At 37.2% G+C, this 20,915-nt stretch overlaps 1 long non-coding RNA gene across 2 annotated transcripts; it reads right to left on the bottom strand.

Annotated features, from left to right (window-relative positions):
- Positions 1-627: 627 nt before the first annotated feature.
- LOC137231247 (uncharacterized) lies at positions 628-19,323 on the bottom strand. Of its 2 annotated transcripts, XR_010946419.1 has the most exons (6): positions 19,054-19,323; positions 15,788-15,902; positions 6,135-6,305; positions 4,463-4,604; positions 3,227-3,312; positions 628-1,566 (listed from the first exon to the last, which is right to left on the bottom strand). It is a non-coding gene; the product is annotated as an uncharacterized lncRNA (long non-coding RNA). The 2 variants fall into 2 exon arrangements; XR_010946418.1 differs by lacking the exon at positions 4,463-4,604.
- Between the last annotated feature and the right edge of the window lie 1,592 nt (positions 19,324-20,915).

Below are 20,915 nucleotides of genomic sequence, written 5' to 3'. Positions count from 1 at the left end.
TTCACAGAAGATCAATATATAATAGTGAGATTTTTTTCTTCTTCAGTTCTAGACAATTTGATTAAGTTGCTACACATTCATACATCTTTCAGGGAAAAACAATATTTGAATTACAGCAAAAAAGAAGGGAAATAATTTTGATACTTCAGAAAACAATTCAGGCATCTAGGAATTGGGAATTTTGAACAATTTTCAAATCTGTCATGTGCTTTGGATCTAAAGCTAATGAAAACAATAGGGATCATTCCATTAGACGACCTGTGGTCACCGTTGACCACTCATATTTTAAATATAGACTTTGTAGACAGCTGTTTATTCAAATTTTACCTCTGCCACTTATAATATTTGGGCAAAATACAGTCAAAACTCTCTGAGCCAGATATATTTTTATATCAATTGGGGACGATATCAGATCTTAAAAAACAAAACAATACATAAGACATATGGTTTATGCTGTTAATATAAAACCAATGAATTAGAAGGAATTCTGTTGTTCAGATTTCCATCTAAATTTTGTGGTCATTGTTGGATTTTCATATTTTAGTGAGGCAGGCCCATTCTATTTGGCTAACTCTTCATCGATACTAGAGACAAGAATTAATTTGAATGCTGCCTGTCTCCTTCTCCTTTTTTTTTTTTTTTTTTTTTTTTTGCGGTACATGGGCCTCTCACTGTTGTGGCCTCTCCCGTTGCGGAGCACAGGCTTCGGACGCACAGGCTCAGCGGCCATGGCTCACAGGCCCAGCCGCTCCGCAGCATGTGGGATCCTCCCGGACCAGGGCACAAACCCGCGTCCCCTGCATTGGCAGGCGGACTGTCAACCACTGTGCCACCAGGGAAGCCCTAGTACTTTAATTATAAAAGCCAGTCTGAGCTTCTTACAGTAACACAGTATTGATTCAGAGTTTGGAGGGTAGGCAACAGTCATTCCTAAGCAAAGTTTGCAATTAAGGAAACAGAAAAGAAGAAACAGAGTGATGAGTGACAAACTGTGACCCCAATACATGAATCTAACTGCAGCTAGGGTTACATATACCAACTTAGGAGATCCATAGGTCTATACCACCATTCCTCTCTAGCCAAAAAACAGCCATCTAAATACTTCTCATTTTTGGTTCCACAAGTAAGGAATCTTGAAGTCACCACACTGTCCTAACAACAAGTAAAATGGTGAACAGAGTTAAAAATCAGTAAAGAGTTCACTTCCAAGAGCATAACCAGTTTATCAAGGTGAATAATGAAGAATAATCCTCTCATGCTTCTAGCAGGGGGAGAGAAAAAGAAACCATTTTAAATACACCAGAGCATTCTATTCTTTTTTTTAAAAAAAAAATTATTTATTTATTTATTTGGCTGCGTTGGGTCTTCGTTTCTGTGCGAGGGCTTTCTCTGGTTGCGGCGAGCAGGGGCCACTCCTCATCGCGGTGCACGGGCCTCTCACTGTCGCGGCCTCTCCTGTTGCGGAGCACAGGCTCCAGATGCGCAGGCTCAGTAGTTGTGGCTCATGGGCCCAGTTGCTCCACGGCATGTGGGATCTTCCCAGACCAGGGCTCGAACCCGTGTCCCCTGCATTGGCAGGCAGATTCTCAGCCACTGCGCCACCCGGGAAGCCTGAGCATTCTATTCTTAATGAGGCCTGCTTTTAGAGGAAACTAATTAAATAGAGCCTAACCTGCTGTGGTATTATCAGAGCCTATCTGACCTGGGAGAAGAGAAATACCCCACTCTAGCCCACTCCAGCCATCCTGTCCCACCAAATGGGGAGAAAAAGACTGAGAAGCTCTTATGAAATTTATAATCCAGACAAATAAGTTCACTAAAAGACTGAGACCTACTGATATGACTATAGAATGCTACCTGTTTCCCCATATCTCACTGAAGGCCTAGTTAGAGCAGTTCCTTTTACTCTGTACACTTTGTCCACTTATCAAGGAAAAATTATAAGGCCAACTAAAAGGCAAAATACACAATTTAACAAGAGAGAGCATGCATCAGATCAGACAAAGCAGGGATGTTGGAATTATCAAACCAGGAGTTTAAAACAACCATGATTTTTAGGCTAAGTGCTCTACGGGATAAACTAGACAACATGCAAAGCCTGATGAACAATGTAAGCAGAGTGGTGGAAATCCTAAGAACCCAAAAAAAGAAATGTTAGAGATAAAAAACAATGTAACAATGTAACAAAAATGAAGAATGCTTTTGATACTTTGTAGCCCGGACACAGCTGAGGAAAGAATGTCTGAGCTAGAGAATCCTTGGACACCAAAAGGCAAGGAGCACAAAAGCCTGAAAAAACAGAACAGAATATCCAAGCACTGTAGGACAACTACAAAAGATAGCTGTAGTCACATAATTGGGAATAACAGAAGGAGAAAAGAGACAGAGAAGAGAAGAAATATTTGAAAAAATAATGACTAAGAATTTCCTCCAAATTAATGGCAGATATTAAAGCACAGATCCTGGAAACTCAGAGAACAAGCAGGATAAATGCCAACAGAACAAAAACAGCAAAAACAAAAAGACTACTCTTGGGTATATAATTTTCAAACTATAGAAGGTGAAATATAATGAAAAAAAATCAGAAAGAAACCAGAGGAGGAAAACAACTTTCACATAGAGGAACAAAGATAGGAATTATATCTGACTTTTTTCTCAGTAGCCATGCAAGGAAGGAAAATGTCAGTTAAACACGTAAAGTGTTAAAAGAAAAAAAAAAACACTACCAAGAATTCTGTACTTTATGAAATTATCCTTCAGAAGTAAAGAAGAAATAAAGACTTTCTCAGACAAACAGATGGAGAGAGGGGAGGAAATGAATGCGAAAAGCAAAAGGTATAAAGGTATAAAAGCAGGGAACATGAAAGAACATACATAGTAAGGGGATTCATTCAGAATGAAGTGGTGGGTTGCAAGTAAAATGAGAAGATGAGGACTAACCCTTGCAAACTCTGGATTTCTTTATGTACAATAAGTAATTGTTTCATATGAAATGTAAAGTGAATGCTAACAACGCACTAACATTATTTTTAAAATCTTAATATTGCAGACATCTCAAAGCAACTAAAATGCAAGAGAGGTTGTTTCAAGACATTCATTTTTTTATCAAACACATCTTTCATACTTGGATTGCAAATTTCCCAGAGTCTAAATCAGAATAAATATAAAACATTGAACACTAGAAAATTTTAACTATCTCATTTAACAATGTAAACACAATACTTACAGAGCTTTGTGAAAGAAGGCAGTGTTCTCTTTTTAAATCTGCAACCAGATGTTAGATTACTGGTCTTTGTTTCAACCACAATGACACTGGAGAGGAAGAAATTAATTGCAATTTTGATGAATGGAAAGCCTGACAAAATAATAGTTTTTAGCAGATCATTGTTTTCACTCTTTAATTTCTATCCAGCAAAGTTTTATTTCAATGGTACATCATCATAATTGCCATTTTTATAAACATCAAACTGTGCAGGTGCATTTGCAAACTCGCCCTCTGTGGCAAATAAAATGTACTCAGAAAATGTAGAATAGATTATGAAATTGCAGAATTTCTTTGAGCATATGGTGATGTGCAGAATGTCTGTATTAAAGAAAACAGAAAAATAACTGGCCCTTCCAACTGGGTAGCTAGCCATAAGCAAAGAAACTCCTAGGGTTCAATATTTGAGTTAATAATTCACTTCCACTGCATTTCACAGATTTTGGCTCTTTCTGCCATATGTGCTATGCTTTAACATTAGGTTTAGTGTGTTTATATCCTTCGAATCAACACGCAATTAGATATCAGCACTGAATTTGTCATTAGTGAACAAATAAAATATGGGTTAAAGACATGTTGGTTCACAAATGAAACATTTTGAGGGTACCTTGGGATGCCATGGCAACACTGGTATAATTAGTGGGACATGTTATTTCCCAAAACCCATTACTTAAAATTTGAGATTAAACATAAAATTAAGTTTCTTATTCTTCAAGCATATGCATTAGTTTATTTACTTCAGGTACTACTCAAGTACCTGTAGAAATGTATATTTCTATCATTAAGACTCAGTTTTTAGCTCTTTTTCATTAATTCATATATAAATTCCAAACCCCCATCTAAAGTCTAACATGCTTATAGTTGGTGTGATTTTCTATCTAGGAAAAAAAAAACTAACAATAGATGCAAATAGCTTCAATTTTTAATAGATGTATCAGATTAGTGCATGATTCACACAAATTGGTATCATCTAGAACAATAGCTGAGAAAAAACTACAAATATAGTATTATTTTCTGGTGATCAGAAATATTTACTACCCAAAATACATCCTCATTTAGCTGTTTAATTGCTAAAATGTTACCATTATGAATTCATTCATCAATTAGTTCTTTCTTCAGAAAAGAACAGCTATGTCAACATTTACCCTTAAAGTTCTTTTTCATGGCTTTATACAATCTTAACTTTGGAAATATACTTACTAGAATTTATTTAGTCAAACCAATTTTATTCATGAACCTCCTCTCCAACCTGTTCATCAGACTGAGATTCATTTTCTCTTTAAAAATACTCTATGGCTAAGAAGACACTTCCATTGTCAGACAGCTTTTTTTATTCTTCTAGCTAAAAAAGAAAAGATTAGAAAAACAGTTTCTAATTTTGGAAAAAAATTAGCTGAATTTTGCTGTCCTGATTGGCCTCCAGAGTTACATAACATAAATCTAATTTTTTACATGGTTACTTCTGAAATATTTGAAGACATATATCATATTTCTATATAACCTTCCCTGTTCCAAACTAAATATTCTTACTTCTTCAATGATTCTTTGTATGACATAGCTTCTTGATGATCTAGTTAATGAACTCAATAGATAATGGTAACAAGTAAAACGTGAATATGTGGCATGTACTCTTACAGGAGCTGGCTGTATGGTGATGACTAAACATAGATCCTGCATTCATGGCTTTTATAACTGAGTGAGGAGAGAGAAAAAAACAAGCAGTAACCAGATGAAGAAGTTTGACTGTTGATAAAATGCAATGAGGGAAACTCTGAGAGTGCTGTGAACAGAGAATTACAAGAACTTAACTAGCTTAAAATTAGCCAGGCATATGGAAATGGAGTGTAGTGAATGACAGATGCATGTTCCAGTGAGAGGGAACACAGACAAATGACAAATTGGAAGGATATATTGGTAACTTATATCACAGAAAAAGAAGCCAATCTCCTTAAGATATAAATACTTTTCAAACTCAAAGAGGTCTATATAGGATCCTAGCACAGAAGAAAGACATTAGTGGAAAAACTGATAGAATTTGAATATGGTGTGTAGTTGAGTAAAGTGTTAATTTGCTAGTTTCATTAGGTGTACTATGGTTATGTGTGAAATTCACATTCGGGGAAATAGAGTGAAGACCACATTGGGATATTACTCTGCATTTTTTTTGCAACTTTCCTGTGATACCAAATTGGTTCAAAATAAAAAGGTAAAAATTTTTAAAGGAAACAATTACCAAAATATTTCTCAAGGAAAGTACTTTGCAAATAAATGTAAACCAAAGGCCCTTCAACATGTGAAAAGATAATCCAAATTACTCGTAGTAGAAGAAATAGAAAATAAAACTTCAGTAAGATATTTTTCACCATGACAACAGCTTGACAAAAATTTTTAAATTATAACAGCAAATTCTTAGGTCAATCTCTGAAAAAGCAGTCACTATCTGACTTTGCTTGTTAAAGAGCAAAGTGGAATAGCTTCAATATGGCAGGAGGAGTGAGACGCAGAGATCACCTTCCTCCCCACAAATACATCAGAAATACATCTACATGTGGAACAGCTCCTACAGAACATCTACTGAACGCTGGCAGAAGACCTCAGACCTCCCAAAAAGCAAGAAAGTCCCCACGTACCTGGGTAGGGCAAAAGAAAAAAGAATAAACAGAGACAAAAGGATAAGGACGGGACTTGCACCAGTGGGAGGGAGCCGTGAAGGAGGAAAGGTTTCCACACACTAGAAGCCCCTTCACGGGCGAACACTGAGGGTGGCAGAGGGGGGAAGCTTCAGAGCCACAGAGGAGAGTGCAGCAACAGGGGTGTGCAGGGCAAAGCGGAGAGATTCCCACACAGAGGATCAGGGCCGACCGGCACTCACCAGCTCGAGAGGCTTGTCGGCTCACCCGCCGGGGTGCGCGGGGGCTGGGAGCTGAGGCTCGGGGTTCAGAGCTTAGATCCCAGGAAGAGGACTGCGGTTGGCTGCGTGAGCACAGCCTGAAGGAGTTATTGCGCCACGACTAGCCGGAAGGGAGTCCGTGAAAGTCTGGAGCTGCCGAAGAGACAAGAGATGTTTTCACTATCCACACCTCCCCTGCTGGGAGCCTGTGCAGCCCGCCACTGCCAGGTTCCCGGGATCCGGGGACAACTTCCCCAGGAGAACGCACGGCGCGCCTCAGGCTGGTTGCAACGTCACGCCGGGCTCTGCCGCCGCAGGCTCGCCCCACATCCGTACCCCTCCCTCCCCTAGGCCTGAGTGAGCCAGAGCCCCCGAATCGGCTGCTCCTTTAACCCCCTCCTGTCTAAGCAAAGAACAGATGCCCTCAGGCGAGGGCATCTACACGCAAAGGCGGGGCAAAATCCAAAGCTGAAGCCCAGGAGCTGTGAGAATAGAGAAGAGAAAGGGAAATCTCTCCCAGCAGCCTCAGGAGCAGCGGATTAAATCTCCATAATCAACTTGATGTACCTGCATCTGTAGAACACCTGAATAGACAACGAACCATCCCAAATTGAGGAGATGGACTTTGGAAGCAATGATATATATATATATTTTTTTCCCCTTTTCTCTTTTTGTGAGTGTGTATGTGTATGCTTCTGGGTGAGATTTTGTCTGTATAGCTTTGCTTTTGCCATTTCTCCTAGGGTTCTGTTTGTCGTTTTTTTCTTTTTTTCTTAATATAATTATTTTTTATTTTAATAACTTTATTTTATTTCTTCTTATTTCTTTCTCTCTTTCATTCTTTGTCTTTCTTTCTTTCTTTCTTTCTTTCTTTCTTTCTTTCTTTCTTTCTTCTTTCTTTCTTTCTTTCTTTCTTTCTTTCTTTCTTTCTTTCTTTTTCTCCCTTTTATTCTGAGCCATGTAGATGACAGGCTCTTGGTGCTCCAGCCAGGTGTCAGGGCTGTGCCTCTGAGGTGGGAGAGCCAAGTTCAGGACACTGGTCCACAAGAGACCTCCCAGTGCCAAATAATATCAAACAGCGAAAATCTCCCAGAGATCTCCATCTCAACAGCAAGACCCAGCTCCACTCAACAACCAGCAAGCTCCAGTGCTGGACACCCTATGCCAAACAACTAACAAGAAGGAACACAACCTAATCCATTAGCAGAGAGGCTGCCTAAAATCATAATAAGGCCACAGACACCCCCAAAGCACACCACCAGACACGGCCCTGTCCTCTAGACAGCCAAAATCCAGCCTCATCCACCAGAACACAGGCACTAGTCCCCTCCACCAGGAAACCTACACAACCCACTGAACAAACCTTAGCCACTAGGGACAGACACCAACAACAACGGGAACTACAAACCTGCAGCCTGCGAAAAGGAGACCCCAAACACAGTAAGTTAGGCAACATGAGAAGACAGAGAAACACACAGAACATGAAGGAGCAAGGCAAAAACTCATCAGGGATAACAAATGAAGAGGAAATAGGCAGTCTCCCTGAAAAAGAATTCAGGATAATGATAGTAAAGATGATCCAAAATCTTGGAAATAGATTGGAGAAAATACAAGAAATGTTTAACAAGGACCTAGAAGAACTAAAGAGCAAACAAACAGTGATGAAGAGCACAGTAAATGGAATTAAATATTCCTTAGAAGGGATCAATAGCAGAATAACTGAGGCAGAAGAATGGATAAGTGACCTGGAAGATAAAATAGTGGAAATAACTACTGCAGAGCAGAATAAAGAAAAAGAAGGAAAAAAATTGAGGACAGTCTCAGAGACCTCTGGGACAACATTAAACGCACCAATATTCGAATTATAGGGGTCCTAGAAGAAGAAGAGACAAAGAAAGGGACTGAGAAAATATTTGAAGAGATTAGAGTTGAAAACTTCCCTAATATGGGAAAGGAAATAGATAATCAAGTCCAGGAAGAACAGAGAGTCCCATACAGGATAAATCCAAGGAGAAACATGCCAAGACACATATTAATCAAACTATCAAAAATTAAATACAAAGAAAAAATAGTAAAAGCAGCAAGGGAAAAACAACAAATAACACACAAGGGAATCCTCATAAGGTTAACAGCTGATCTTTCAGCAGACACTCTGCAAGCCAGAAGGGAGTGGCAGGACATATTTAAAGTGATGAAGGAGAAAAACCTACAACCAAGATTACACAGCAAGGATCCCATTCAGATTTGACATAGAAATTAAAACCTTTAAAGACAGGCAAAAGCTAAGAGAATTCAGCAACACGGAACCAGCTTTACAACAAATGCTAAAGGAACTTCTCTAGGTAGGAAACACAAGAGAAGGAAAAGACCTATATTAACAAACCCAAAACAAATAAGAAAATGGTAATAGGAACATACATATCGATAATTACCTTAAATGTAAATGAATTAAATGCTCCAACCAAAACACATAGATTGGCTGTATGGATACTAAAACAAGACCCATATATATGCTTTCTAAAAGAGACCCACTTCAGACCTAGGGATACATACAGACTGAGAGTGAGGGGATAGTAAAAGATACTCCATGCAAATGGAAATTAAAAAAAAGCTGGAGTAGCAATTCTCATATCAGACAAAATAGACTTTAAAATAAAGACTATTACAAGAGGCAAAGAAGGACACTACATAATGATCAAGGGATCAATCCAAGAAGAAGATAAACAATTGTAAATATTTATGCACCCAACATAGGAGCACCTCAATATATAAGGCAAATACTAACAGACATAAAACGGGAAATCGACAGTAACACAATCATAGTAAGGGACTTTAACACTCCACTTTCACCAATGGACAGACAATCCAAAGTGAAAATAAATAAGGAAACACAAGTTTTAAATGATACGTTAAAGAAGATGGATTTAATTTATATTTATAGGACATTCCATCCGAAAACAACAGAATACACATTCTTCTCAAATGCTCATGGAACATTCTCCAGGATACATCATATCTTGGGTCACAAATCAAGCTTTGGTAAATTTAAGAAAATTGAAATCATATCAAGTATCTTTTCTGACCACAATACTATGAGACTAGATATTAATTACAGGAAAAAAATCTGTAAAAAATACAAACACATGGAGGCTAAACAATACACTACTTAATAACCAAGAGATCACTGAAGAAATCAAAGAGGAATCAAAAAATACCTAGAAACAAATGACAGTGAAAATACGACGACCCAAATCCTATGGGATGCGGCAAAAGCACTTGTAAGAGAGAAGTTTATAGCAATACAATCCTACCTCAGGAATCAAGAAATATCTCAAATCATCAACCTAACCTTACACCTAAAGCAATTAGAGAAAGAAGGACAAAAAAGCCCCCAAAGTTAGCAGAAGGGAAGAAATCATAAAGATCAGATCAGAAATAAATGAAAAAGAAATGAAGCAAATGATATCAAAGATCAATAAAACTAAAGCTGGTTCTTTGAGAAGATAAACAAAATTGATAAACCTTTTGCCAGATTGATCAAGAAAAAAAGGGAGAAGACTCAAATCAATAGAATTATAAATGAAAAAGGAGAAGTAACAACTGACACTGCAGAAATACAAAGGATCGTAAGAGATTACTACAAGCAACTCTTTGCCAATAAAATGGACAACCTGGAAGAAATGGACAAATTCTTAGAAATGCACAACCTTCTGAGACTAAACCAGGAAGAAATAGAAAATATGAACAGACCAATCACAAGCACAGCAATTGAAACTGTGATTAAAACTCTTCCAACAAAAAAAAGCCCAGGACCAGATGGCTTCACAAGCGAATTCTATCAAACATTTAGAGAAGAGTTAACACCTATCCTTCTCAAACTCTTACAAAACATAGCAGAGGGAGGAACACTCCCAAACTCATTTTACAAGGCCACAATCACCCTGACACCAAAACCAGACAAAGATGTCACAAAGAAAGAAAACTACAGGCCAATATCGCTGATGAACATAGATTCAAAACTCCTTAACAAAACACTAGCAAACAGAATCCAGCAGCACATTAAAAGGATCATACACCATGATCAAGTGTGGTTTATCCCAGGAATGCAAGGATTCTTCAATATACGCAAATCAACGTGGCACACCATATTAACCAATTGAAGGAGAAAAACCATAAGATCATCTCAATCGAGGCAGAGAAAGCTTTCAACAAATTTCAACACCCATTTATGATAAAAACCCTCCAGAAAGTAGGCATAGAGGGAACTTTCCTCAACATAATAAAGGCCATATATGACAAACCCACAGCCAACACTGTCCTCAATGGTGAAAAACTGAAACCATTTCCACAAATATCAGGAAGAAGACAAGGTTACTCAGTCTCACCACTATTATTCAACACAATTTTCGAAGTTTTAGCCACAGCAATCAGAGAAGAAAAAGAAATAAAATGAATCCAAATCGGAAAAGAAGAAGTAAAGCTGTCACTGTTTGCAGATGACATGATACTATACATAGAGAACCCTAAAGATGCTACCAGAAAACTACTAGAGCCAATGAATTAATTTGGTAAAGTAGCAGCATACAAAATTTATGCACACAAGTCTCTTGCATTCGTATACAATAATGATGAAAAATCTGAAATTGAAATTAAGAAAACACGCCCATTTACCATTGTAACAAAAAGAATAAAATATCTAGGAATAAACCTAAGGAGAAAAAAGACCTGTATGCAGAAAATTATAAGACACTGATGAAAGAAATTAAAGATGATACAAATAGATGGAGAGATATACCATGTTCTTGGATTGGTAGGATCAACATTGTGAAAATGACTCAACTACCCAAAGCAATCTACAGATTCAGTGCAATCCCTATCAAACTACCACTGGCATTTTCCACAGAACTAGAACAAAAAATTTCACAATTTGTATGGAAACACAAAAGACCCCTAATAGCTAAAGCAATCTTGAGAAAGAAAAATGGAGCTGGAGGAATCAGGCTCCGTGACTTCAGACTATACTACAAAGCTACAGTAATCAAGAGAGCATGGTACTGGCACAAAAAGAGAACTATAGATCAATGGAACAGGATAGAAAGCCCAGAGATAAACCCACACACATATGGTCACCTTATCTTTGATAAAGGAGGCAAGAATATACAGTGGAAAAAACACAACCTGTTCAATAAGTGGTGCTAGGAAAACAGGACAGCTACATGTAAAAGAATGAAATTAGAACACTCCCTAGCACCATACACAAAAATAAGCTCAAAATGGGTCAAAGACCTAAATGTAAGGCCAGACACTGTAAAACTCTTAAAGGAAAACATAGGCAGAACACTCTATGACATAAATCACAGCAAGATCCTTTTTGACCCACCTCCTAGAGAAATGGAAATAAAAACAAAAATAAACAAATGGACCTAATGAAACTTAAAACCTTTTGCACATAAAAGGAAAGCATAAACAAGACCAAAAGACAGCCCTCAGAATGGGAGAAAATATTTGCAAACGAAGCAACTGACAAAGGATTAATCTCTGAAGTTTACAAGCAGCTCATGCAGCTCAGTATCAAAAAAACAAAAACCCCAATCCAAAAAGGGCAGAAGACCTAAATAGACATTTCTCCAAAGAAGATATGCAGATTGCCAACAAACACATGAAAGAATGATCAACATCACTAATCATTAGAGAAATGCAAATCATAACTACAAGGAGGTATCAACTCACACCAGTCAGAATGGCCATCATCAAAAACTCTACACACAATAAATGCTGGAGAGGGTGTGGAGAAAAGGGAACCCTCTTGCACTGTTGGTGGAATGTAAACTGATAGAGCCACTTTGTAAAACAATATGGAGTTTCCTTAAAAAACTGAAAATAGAACTACCGTACAACCCAGCAATCCCAGTACTGGGCATATACACTGAGAAAACCACAATTCAAAAGGAGTCATGTACCAAAGTGTTCATTGCAGCTCTATTTACAATAGCCAGAACATGGAAGCAATCTAAGTGTCCATCAGCAGATGAATGGATAAAGAAGATATGGCACATATATACAATTGAATATTACTTAGCCATAAAAAGAAATGAAATTGAGTTGTTTGTAGTGAGGTGGATGGACCTAGAGTCTGTCATACAGAGAGAAGTAAGTCAGAAGGAGAAAAACAAATACCTTATGCTAACTCATATATATGGAATCTAAAAAAAAAAAAAAAAAAAAAAAATTGTCCTGAAGAACATAAGGGCAAGATGGGAATAAAGACGCAGACCTACTAGAGAATGGACTTGTGGATACAGGGAGGGGGAAGGGTAAGCTGGGACAATGTGAGAGAGTGGCATGGACATATTTACACTACCAAACGTAAAATAGATTGCTAGTGGAAGCAGCCGCATAGCACAGGGAGATCAGCTCGGTGCTTTGTGACCACCTAGAGGGGTGGGATAGGGAGGGTGGGAGGGAGGGAGATGCAAGAGGGAAGAGATATGGGGACATATGTATAACTGATTCACTTTGTTAGAAAGCAGAAACCAACACACCATTGTAAGGCAATTATACTCCAATAAAGATGTTAAAAAATTTTTTAAATAATAAATTAATTAAAAAAAAAGACCAAAGTAATGCAACCACTATGGAGAGGAATTAAATAAATTTGCGTCAAAACCACATACACGTTTACCTTATGAAAATTTATTAGAATAATGCACTGCACTTATGAGAAATGATCGTGAAGCTATATGTCCACTGGTATGAGAAAATACATGCACAAATGTGTTCACATTGGGGTCAGTTGGAAAAGGAAAATATCCGAAATTACATGCATGTCACTCATAAGAGACTGGACTGAATAAACTATGGTACATTCACATAGTGCTGTACAGTGAAGCTTAATCGAAATGAGGAAGAACCTTTACAAACTGACATTAGTATTTTTTGGCATGAATTGTTAAATGAAAAATGGAAGGAATGAAAGAATGTCTATAGGCTACTTTTTGCCTGAGATAGAAAGGGAAATAAGTGTGTGTGTGTGTGTGTGTGTGTGTGGTGATGTTTGTTTATGTTTGCAAAAATAAATTATAGAAAGATAAACTAGAAAGTAAGGAAAAATGTGGTTTCTGGAGGGTAGATGACATATGATAAGGACGAGGGATGAGAGTGTGACATTTCTTGATTTAATTTTTAAAATGGTTTCAATTTTAAACCATGTCAATATTTTGCATATTCAAAATATAAAATATATAAACAAAATAGAAAGAAAAACCAAATCTTAAAATTGACTGCAAATAGAAATTACAACATTTAACTTCATATCAAGTTGAAATCGTGAGAACACATGATTTCACATAACTTTTGAACACTACTCTCCTCAAGGAATGTATTCTACGGGCAAAAAAAATCTTAAAAACAAAAAAACAGAAAAACAAAACTCAAGACTGAGTTATCGGTTTGTTCTTGATAAAAGCGTTGGAGGAATGATTCAAAATTGTTTTTAGTATATTGTAAATTATAGCATATGAGTATATATACTAATATTTTTGGAAACCAGCTTTCATTGCTTAAGAAGGTAAAAGTAATGTGAACTAGAGAAGGTGAGAAAGAATGCGGTGGAGTGTGATGATAATGGAAAATATTAATACAGGTTCATATTTTGTAAAAATATTTTTCTACAACTGTTCACTAAAAAGACTTAGAAATAATGACACTTCAGTATCATAAGCACGTTTAGGTCTTAAATATTGCTTCTGAAACACCATTCCCTAATGAAAGAAACCAGGCTGCTTGTAGAAATGAATGATTCCAGGTTTAGGCAGATAAAGTATAAAGTGAACTTAGAACACTTAATGCCTGAAAACAAGGACACAGGAGCTAGTGTGATGGTACTTCCACAAACTAAATGTGGGACAATTTGAGCAGTAAAATGAATAGTGAATAATAACAGAAACAGATCATAACACATGGAATTGAAAAATTCATAGACCTACAGTGACACTAGAAAAAATGATGATGATGATAACCATATTAGAAAACAAGAGAGAGGAAAAGAAGGAAAACTTTCCTTTATAGAAAAATTCTGACTAATAATTGTAGAAGACATGATAGAATGGGAAAACGACCATTTTATTTATATAAGCCCCAAAGTAATGATTAATTCAGGTAAAGGTCATCAAAGGATGCTAAAACATTTTGATGAACCATTTTTGAGGAACTGAATATTTACATACCCTCTTGCAAAAAGGAAAAAAAGACTATCTTTTACAATTTCTATTGACCCTCTCCCCAACCAAGTATCAAATTAAGCATTACCAATTTTGTGAAACTGAATTTACATGCCTCCCGAATTGATGCAATAAAATATTCAAACAACAGCTTTGTAATATTCTTTCCAAAAGCGTTTAATCTAAATCTGATAATGACAAAACAAATGGATAAATATAGAATGCAAGATATTCTGCAAGATAAGTGGCATAAACTCCATAAAAAATTATATACCTTGAAATTAAAAAAAAAGAAAAGGTAGAGGGGCTGTCTTAGATTTAAAACAACTAAGAAAGCATACAAATCAAATGCATCAACTTTTACTGGATCTTCGATTTTAAAAGCCCCACTATATCACTCCTTTACCTTTTCTATGGGTTTAAAATTTTCAGGAGAGGGCTTCCCTGGTGGCGCAGTGGTTGAGAGTCCGCCTGCCGATGCAGGGGATGCGGGTTCGTGCCCCGGTCCGGGAGGATCCCACATGCTGCGGAGCGGCTGGGCCCGTGAGCCATGGCCACTGAGCCTGCGTGTCCGGAGCCTGTGCTCCGCAGTGGGAGAAGCCACAACGGTGAGAGGCTCGCGTACCGCAAAAAAAAAAAAAAAAAAAAAATTCAGGAGAAAAAAATAAAAATGAAAAATAAATAAACTGAACTGAGATTAGGATGACCCTTAAGCACATGGCAGAGGGAAATAAACATGTGTCTGAGTGAATGAAGGGATAAACATATGAAGTGCAAAATCACCTCATCTGTATTTTAGTTGCCACCATAACAATAGTGTTTGAGTGTATTCACATTGACAGCACTTTGACACTTCTGGTTCACTGTAATTTTAAAGATGAATTAATGTTTCCAAATTTGTGATGATATTCACTCATCTGACTAGCTGTCTTTAGAGGATGTGTTGTATTTGTGTACATAGAGTCCTTTTCACCTACCAATTCCTCTTTGGGATGCTTGCTCAATCTTGCACCTAAGAAGTTCGAGTTCATTGGAAATCATAGTTTTCAAACTCTGTGACTTAAGAGTGGACACTTTATTGAGGGTAGTAAAATTATTGTATTCACTCTCCCTGGAGTCCATAGTGGCCAGCCAAGAGACAGGCATACAAACTAAACAGATCAGAGTGCTTCTCTAGGAGTTTACGTGCAATCTCAGATCAAGGGAATCTTTTTTTTTCCTTCAAACATTGCTAAATTGGAAGGATGCATGCTTCAACTTTCTGGGCTGATGATACCCACCACAAATCCAAGATCTCCAAGGCATAAAAAATAAGCAGTGAGAAAGAAACAAAGAGGGGAAGGGAGGTCCAGCAACACAGGTAGACAGAGAGAGAGAGAGAGAGAGAGATAACATGGTTCTAATGACATTTTTTACTTTTCAGATGTCTTTAAGGCGAGTTCCACTCCTTGATGGTGCAGTTTTTGGAAAATCCCCTTCTTGGTTAAAGCTAGCTGAGTTAGCTTTTAGTTATAAACAACTGGAAAAAATCCTGATGCACAGTTGAAGACAGTGAATATTGTTCATGTAGTTTCAATATATCACCCCACATGCTAAACATTTATCCAGTAAACTAACATACTCTATTAAAATAAGAAAGTAATAATACTAACTCATTAATTTAGATGTCCTTAAGATTTTTTCTTAATTTTCACTGAAGTTAAGCAACACTATCAATTAATGAAAGTTCCAAATGTAGACGATATGAATCCACATATGGATACATTATTTATAATCTTATGTACTGTATGGTGCATATTTAATTTAGAGGCCAACGGAGTTATATGGATTTATTTGTAGCTGGTCTATTTTTGCCTTTGTTCTTTTGTGCTCTCTTGTGTACCAGAAAAACGAACAATTTGGTCTAAGTGGCTAGATGGTGGTTTAACTGCTATCATATTTACCTTTGCATTTCTTAAGAGGAACAGAGGTGGAGGAATGCCAAGTAAATTAAAAGCTGTATATTGAGTTTATAACAGAGTAATACTGTTTCAAACCCCCTGTACTGATGTACAGTACCATCTACAACTACAATAAGAAAATAGAATATAAACAGAGATTGTCAGAGTTTAAACTCTGTTTCTTTTCTGTATTGATGACTAATCTCTTTTGATCTGTCATTACCAATACATCCTCTGAGGTTGTGGTACATTAGGTACCCTCAAGTGAGTGAATTTAAAGCACTTGAAAACCCCACATTATTAAGTCAGTCAACACTTCTTTAGTGCCTATTGTGAGTCATGTGCTATGTTGGCAACTGGAAAATCAGAATAAAAAAAAGCCTCATACTATACTAGTGGTATAAACTGGTAAGCATAAGTAAATATGGACTGGAGAAGTATAAACAAGCAATATTTCAGATGGAAAATAAGGTCAAAACCAAAACCATTTAAATTCCTCATGGTTCTGCTCTTCTGTGACATTGAATCTTTTTTTTTCTCCTTTTGTTTGAAGAGAGAGAGAAAGTGGTATGAGCACCTGGAAGCAATTTGCAGATAAATTCAATCATTTGGGGATGTATTCTTGCATCGTTTGCCCTTTTATAAAGGACAAAGAAAGACAAAAAAGAAAAAGAAAACATGCAGGGAAGGATCTTTTGAAATACCTAGATGTCAAAATCATTATATGTTTTGGAAATATTAAACCATACAGAAATATCCCCATCTATAATTTGCTCTAACAGTTGCAATTTAGGAAATTGGAAGGAAATATGATCTAAAATTGAATACTAAAGGTAAAATTAAGACTTACTCTTAAGGAACTATTATGGGGTGAAATGTTCTCTCAAAAGTTCTCTAGAAGTCTTAATCCTCAGTACTTCAGAAGGACACGTGGTTACAAGAGGGTTTCCTAGACAGACCTATTTTCCCAAAACAATAGGTGAAACTGCCTTTTAATTGTGGCTTGTCAATATGCTTCAAACAGTCCTTGGAGAGAACAAAAATCCCATAAAGAATTTCTTCTCCAGATGAAAGTTAGGAATACTACTAAAACTAAATAATCAAAACAGTGAACATTTATTGAGCCTTTATTATTTGCTGGGCACCATATTGAGTGCTTAACCTTATTTATGATTTCACTAATTCCCAGAACTATTTTATGAAGTTGGTGCAATGGTTCTTGTTATACATAAAACAAACATAGATATAACACAGATAAAAACAAAGTTAGCAAGGTTAAGCAATTTGCTCCAAGGCACAGAGCTAAATTTGCTACAGCAGGTGTCTTTACCCATGTTCTTCTAACATCTATGAACTCTAGCTTCAGGGATGGGGTTTTGGCAAGAACTGATTAATTCCCCTGCCCTAAAATAGGTATCAGGTATTTTACTAGAGATGAGGAGTAATCCTTTAATTAAGACAAGTACAATAAGATTAAAAGGGAAGATGGTGGTTCACATACTTGGCAAATTTTACCACGCAAGCAGAGCTTTACAGGATTTTGTTTTAAAGTTAAGAATTCTGTGCAATAAAAATCTGTTTTTTCTTTTTTGTTTTGTTTTGTTTTTTGTTTTCTGTCATAGTCCACAGGGCTTATTGTGGGTTTTGGTTCCATTCTCTCTATTTAGGTTGCTGTCACTCATGCTATTGAGACTGTTTCCCAAAAAAGTAATTTAGGACACTGTCTATTTCATAATAAAAGTAGAACTTCAGCTGTTTGTATATAGTCCATACTTTCATTTGTAAGCAGAGGAAAAACAAAAAAGTGTAAGTGGGGGAGCAAAAACAGCCAAGAGTTTTAATGTGGTAAATATAAAATAATATGTAAGAACTATCATATTACTTACATGCCACAGTATTGAATATTGATTGTTAATAGGAAGGAAGTGGGATTAACTGAATGTCAAAAGTTTCAAATTAGTCTTTTAAGAGAACTTCCTCATGCAAGGGTGTAAGCAATTGGAATGGTTTGCCAAAGGAGTTCACAGAATTTCACACTTTCAGTATGGTAAAACAAACAAACAAAACACCAGCAAACACAAATCTTCAACATGTCCTTATTTTGAATTATTTTCTATTTTATTATAGCTTGCTAGAGAAATTCCATTGAAAAACTCCCAACTAGGATAACTGAAGAAATGGAGAAAATTGAAGTGACCAGACATTCGCCAGGATAGCTGGGGAGCTTATAGTGCAAACATAGGTCAGATGGGAAAAGAGAGCAACCAACAGTCACTCATACTCATGGAGATAAAAGAGAAGGCTGTGAAAGCAGGACTAACTCTCCTTAATTAGAAAAGAAACTTAAGTAAGCACAGGCTTTTATTTTTTTCTAAATGGGAAAGGGGATGCCAAAGATAATTGTTTTGTCATCAAGACAAGATCAAATTGTTGACCCTCTAATTATATTGGGAAAAATAACAACGGATCTTACTGATGGCCTTCCTAATTCTGGAGCTCAGAAATCAAATTACAATGGGAGATATTATGCTTACAGTCTAATTTGCCCAGAGTTCATTATATTGGAGGCTTACGGAGAGCTTTGTGACTAATTACTTTGCATTGTCTACTTCCTCAACATTACAGCTGATATCATCTAAGTATAATCAAATCAGATCAATGTCAAATCAATGATCTGATAGAACCAAGAGTGAATTTAAAGCATAGCTGAGCCTGAACAAGTTTAAACATGCATACACTTACTTGTGATCTGTAACTTTAAATAAGATTTTGAGTTTTTCTGGAATTACCGCGTTGTGCATAGTATACTCAAGTTTGCAGAAAAATATAGTTCCTTATTCTCTGAAAATGACATATTATCTTCATGCGTACCTCTAGCCACTGTTGGGTAAGAAGAGTAAAAAGGAATCAAAGTTAATTTTTTTGAGAGGGGAGGGTCAAGTCTGGTTTAATTTTATAATTTGAGATATACTTTGAGGAGGTTAGTTTCTTGGAGTGTTTAGGCGATGAGTTTCCCTAGGATAAGAACCCAGTGCTTTAGATTATCTTTGCTCCTGCTACAGTTCCCTTTAGTGTCTGCTGGTATGAAGGGGTTGAATACACACATGCCGTCAAATGAAGAGAGTCTCAAAACTGACTGAAGTGTGTTCTGCTGTTCCCTGGACCAGACTCCTAAAGTGTGACTGGCCCATCCTGGGGCCTCTGCTGGTGTCAGTTTTTCATATTTATCTGCTTGGTCAGGGTGGGTCTTTGGCTGTTTGGCCTCCATCTCAACTCTTACTGCTGCTGTCCCTTGGCTCCAGGTCTGGCAGTGAGGTCCATAGACCCCATCCACGTGGTCTACTCTTCAGCCCTTACCTATAAGATCCCCATTACCCCTCTGGAGAGCCCCCTCTTCTGCCAACCTCCTAAGCCAGATGTTGAACTAACTCCCATGCCACTATCCCTCCTAAAAGAAAATGGACACATTCACACTATATAGGAATAAAGGAAGCTACACTCAGGCTCTTTTCCATGTAACAATGTCATGTCATGCCACTGAGTTTACACTAATGGAAAACCCATATCACTAACCCCTTTGGTACATCAATATTGTCTCCCAGGGTTTCATATTGGTTAAAGGGAAAAGCTCCCTGCTTTCAGTGGTCCCTCCATTTAACAGATACATGTCACCCTCTCTGGGATGGCATTCTTATCCCTTGCTCTTTCACTCTATTCTAGGGTGTTAACCTCATGAGCTAGTTGTAAGCATAGGTTTCTTATCTATACAATATGACATTATGATCTGGTTCCAGAATTGGTTCATGATATGCTGAGAGAATTTAGAAAATCTTCCATCTCTTTTTCAGTCCTGGATTACAAGCTTTTCTGTTTGTTGCAAGATGATTTGGGGGAATTCTAGTAGCTGAATAGCAATTCTTTATTACTCTTTACATGTCACCCATAACAATTCTGTACATGTCTCACCCAGTCCCTAATGGGGTTATCCGTGGTAGTAGGAGAGTGTCTCAAGATTACTAGGGAGAAGGTCTGTAGACAAAATGAAAAATAGAAAGACATATTAATAATTTCAAAAATATTAATTCTTTGTGTTGTCTAATTTCCATTTTCCCCCTTCCCCTCTCCAAGCAGATCTATTTTCTTCACTTTGCTGCCCTGATTGGGCCCATCAGGAGGCTAACTACATGCTACATCATTTATACTCTCTTGCTCTCCAATGTCCAATTCCTTTAGGCCAATGGATGGTACCAAAGGGAGATTAGAGAGGAAAGGGAGAGAGATGTCTATTTGTTCTCCCTTCACCTGCCTTGTTTCACTATGGCTGCCAAGGTCTCCAATCCCTATGATCAGGGATCCATTAGGTTAACTCTCTTCCTTGACTCCAGTTACAGCTGTCCTTCCCTCTTTGATATTTCCAGTCTAGAAGGGAAATGTTTTCCCCCTGTGGCTAGGTCCTTGGTGTCTCACCATCATCTGTTGGCTCCTTTAACTCTGCCTACCCCGTTCTAAATAGTCCCCCCACTAATCACAGTTCAGTTAAACCTTTCTGAATATTCCCATCTTACTGAAAGCCTTACTGGTACCTTTAAATCTTTAAATTATCA

This window comes from Pseudorca crassidens, chromosome 9 (assembly GCF_039906515.1).
Source record: "Pseudorca crassidens isolate mPseCra1 chromosome 9, mPseCra1.hap1, whole genome shotgun sequence".
Lineage (NCBI taxonomy): Eukaryota > Metazoa > Chordata > Mammalia > Artiodactyla > Delphinidae > Pseudorca > Pseudorca crassidens.
The sequence above is the reverse complement of the archived record's forward strand: the minus strand, read 5'-3'. Positions and strand labels throughout refer to the sequence as shown.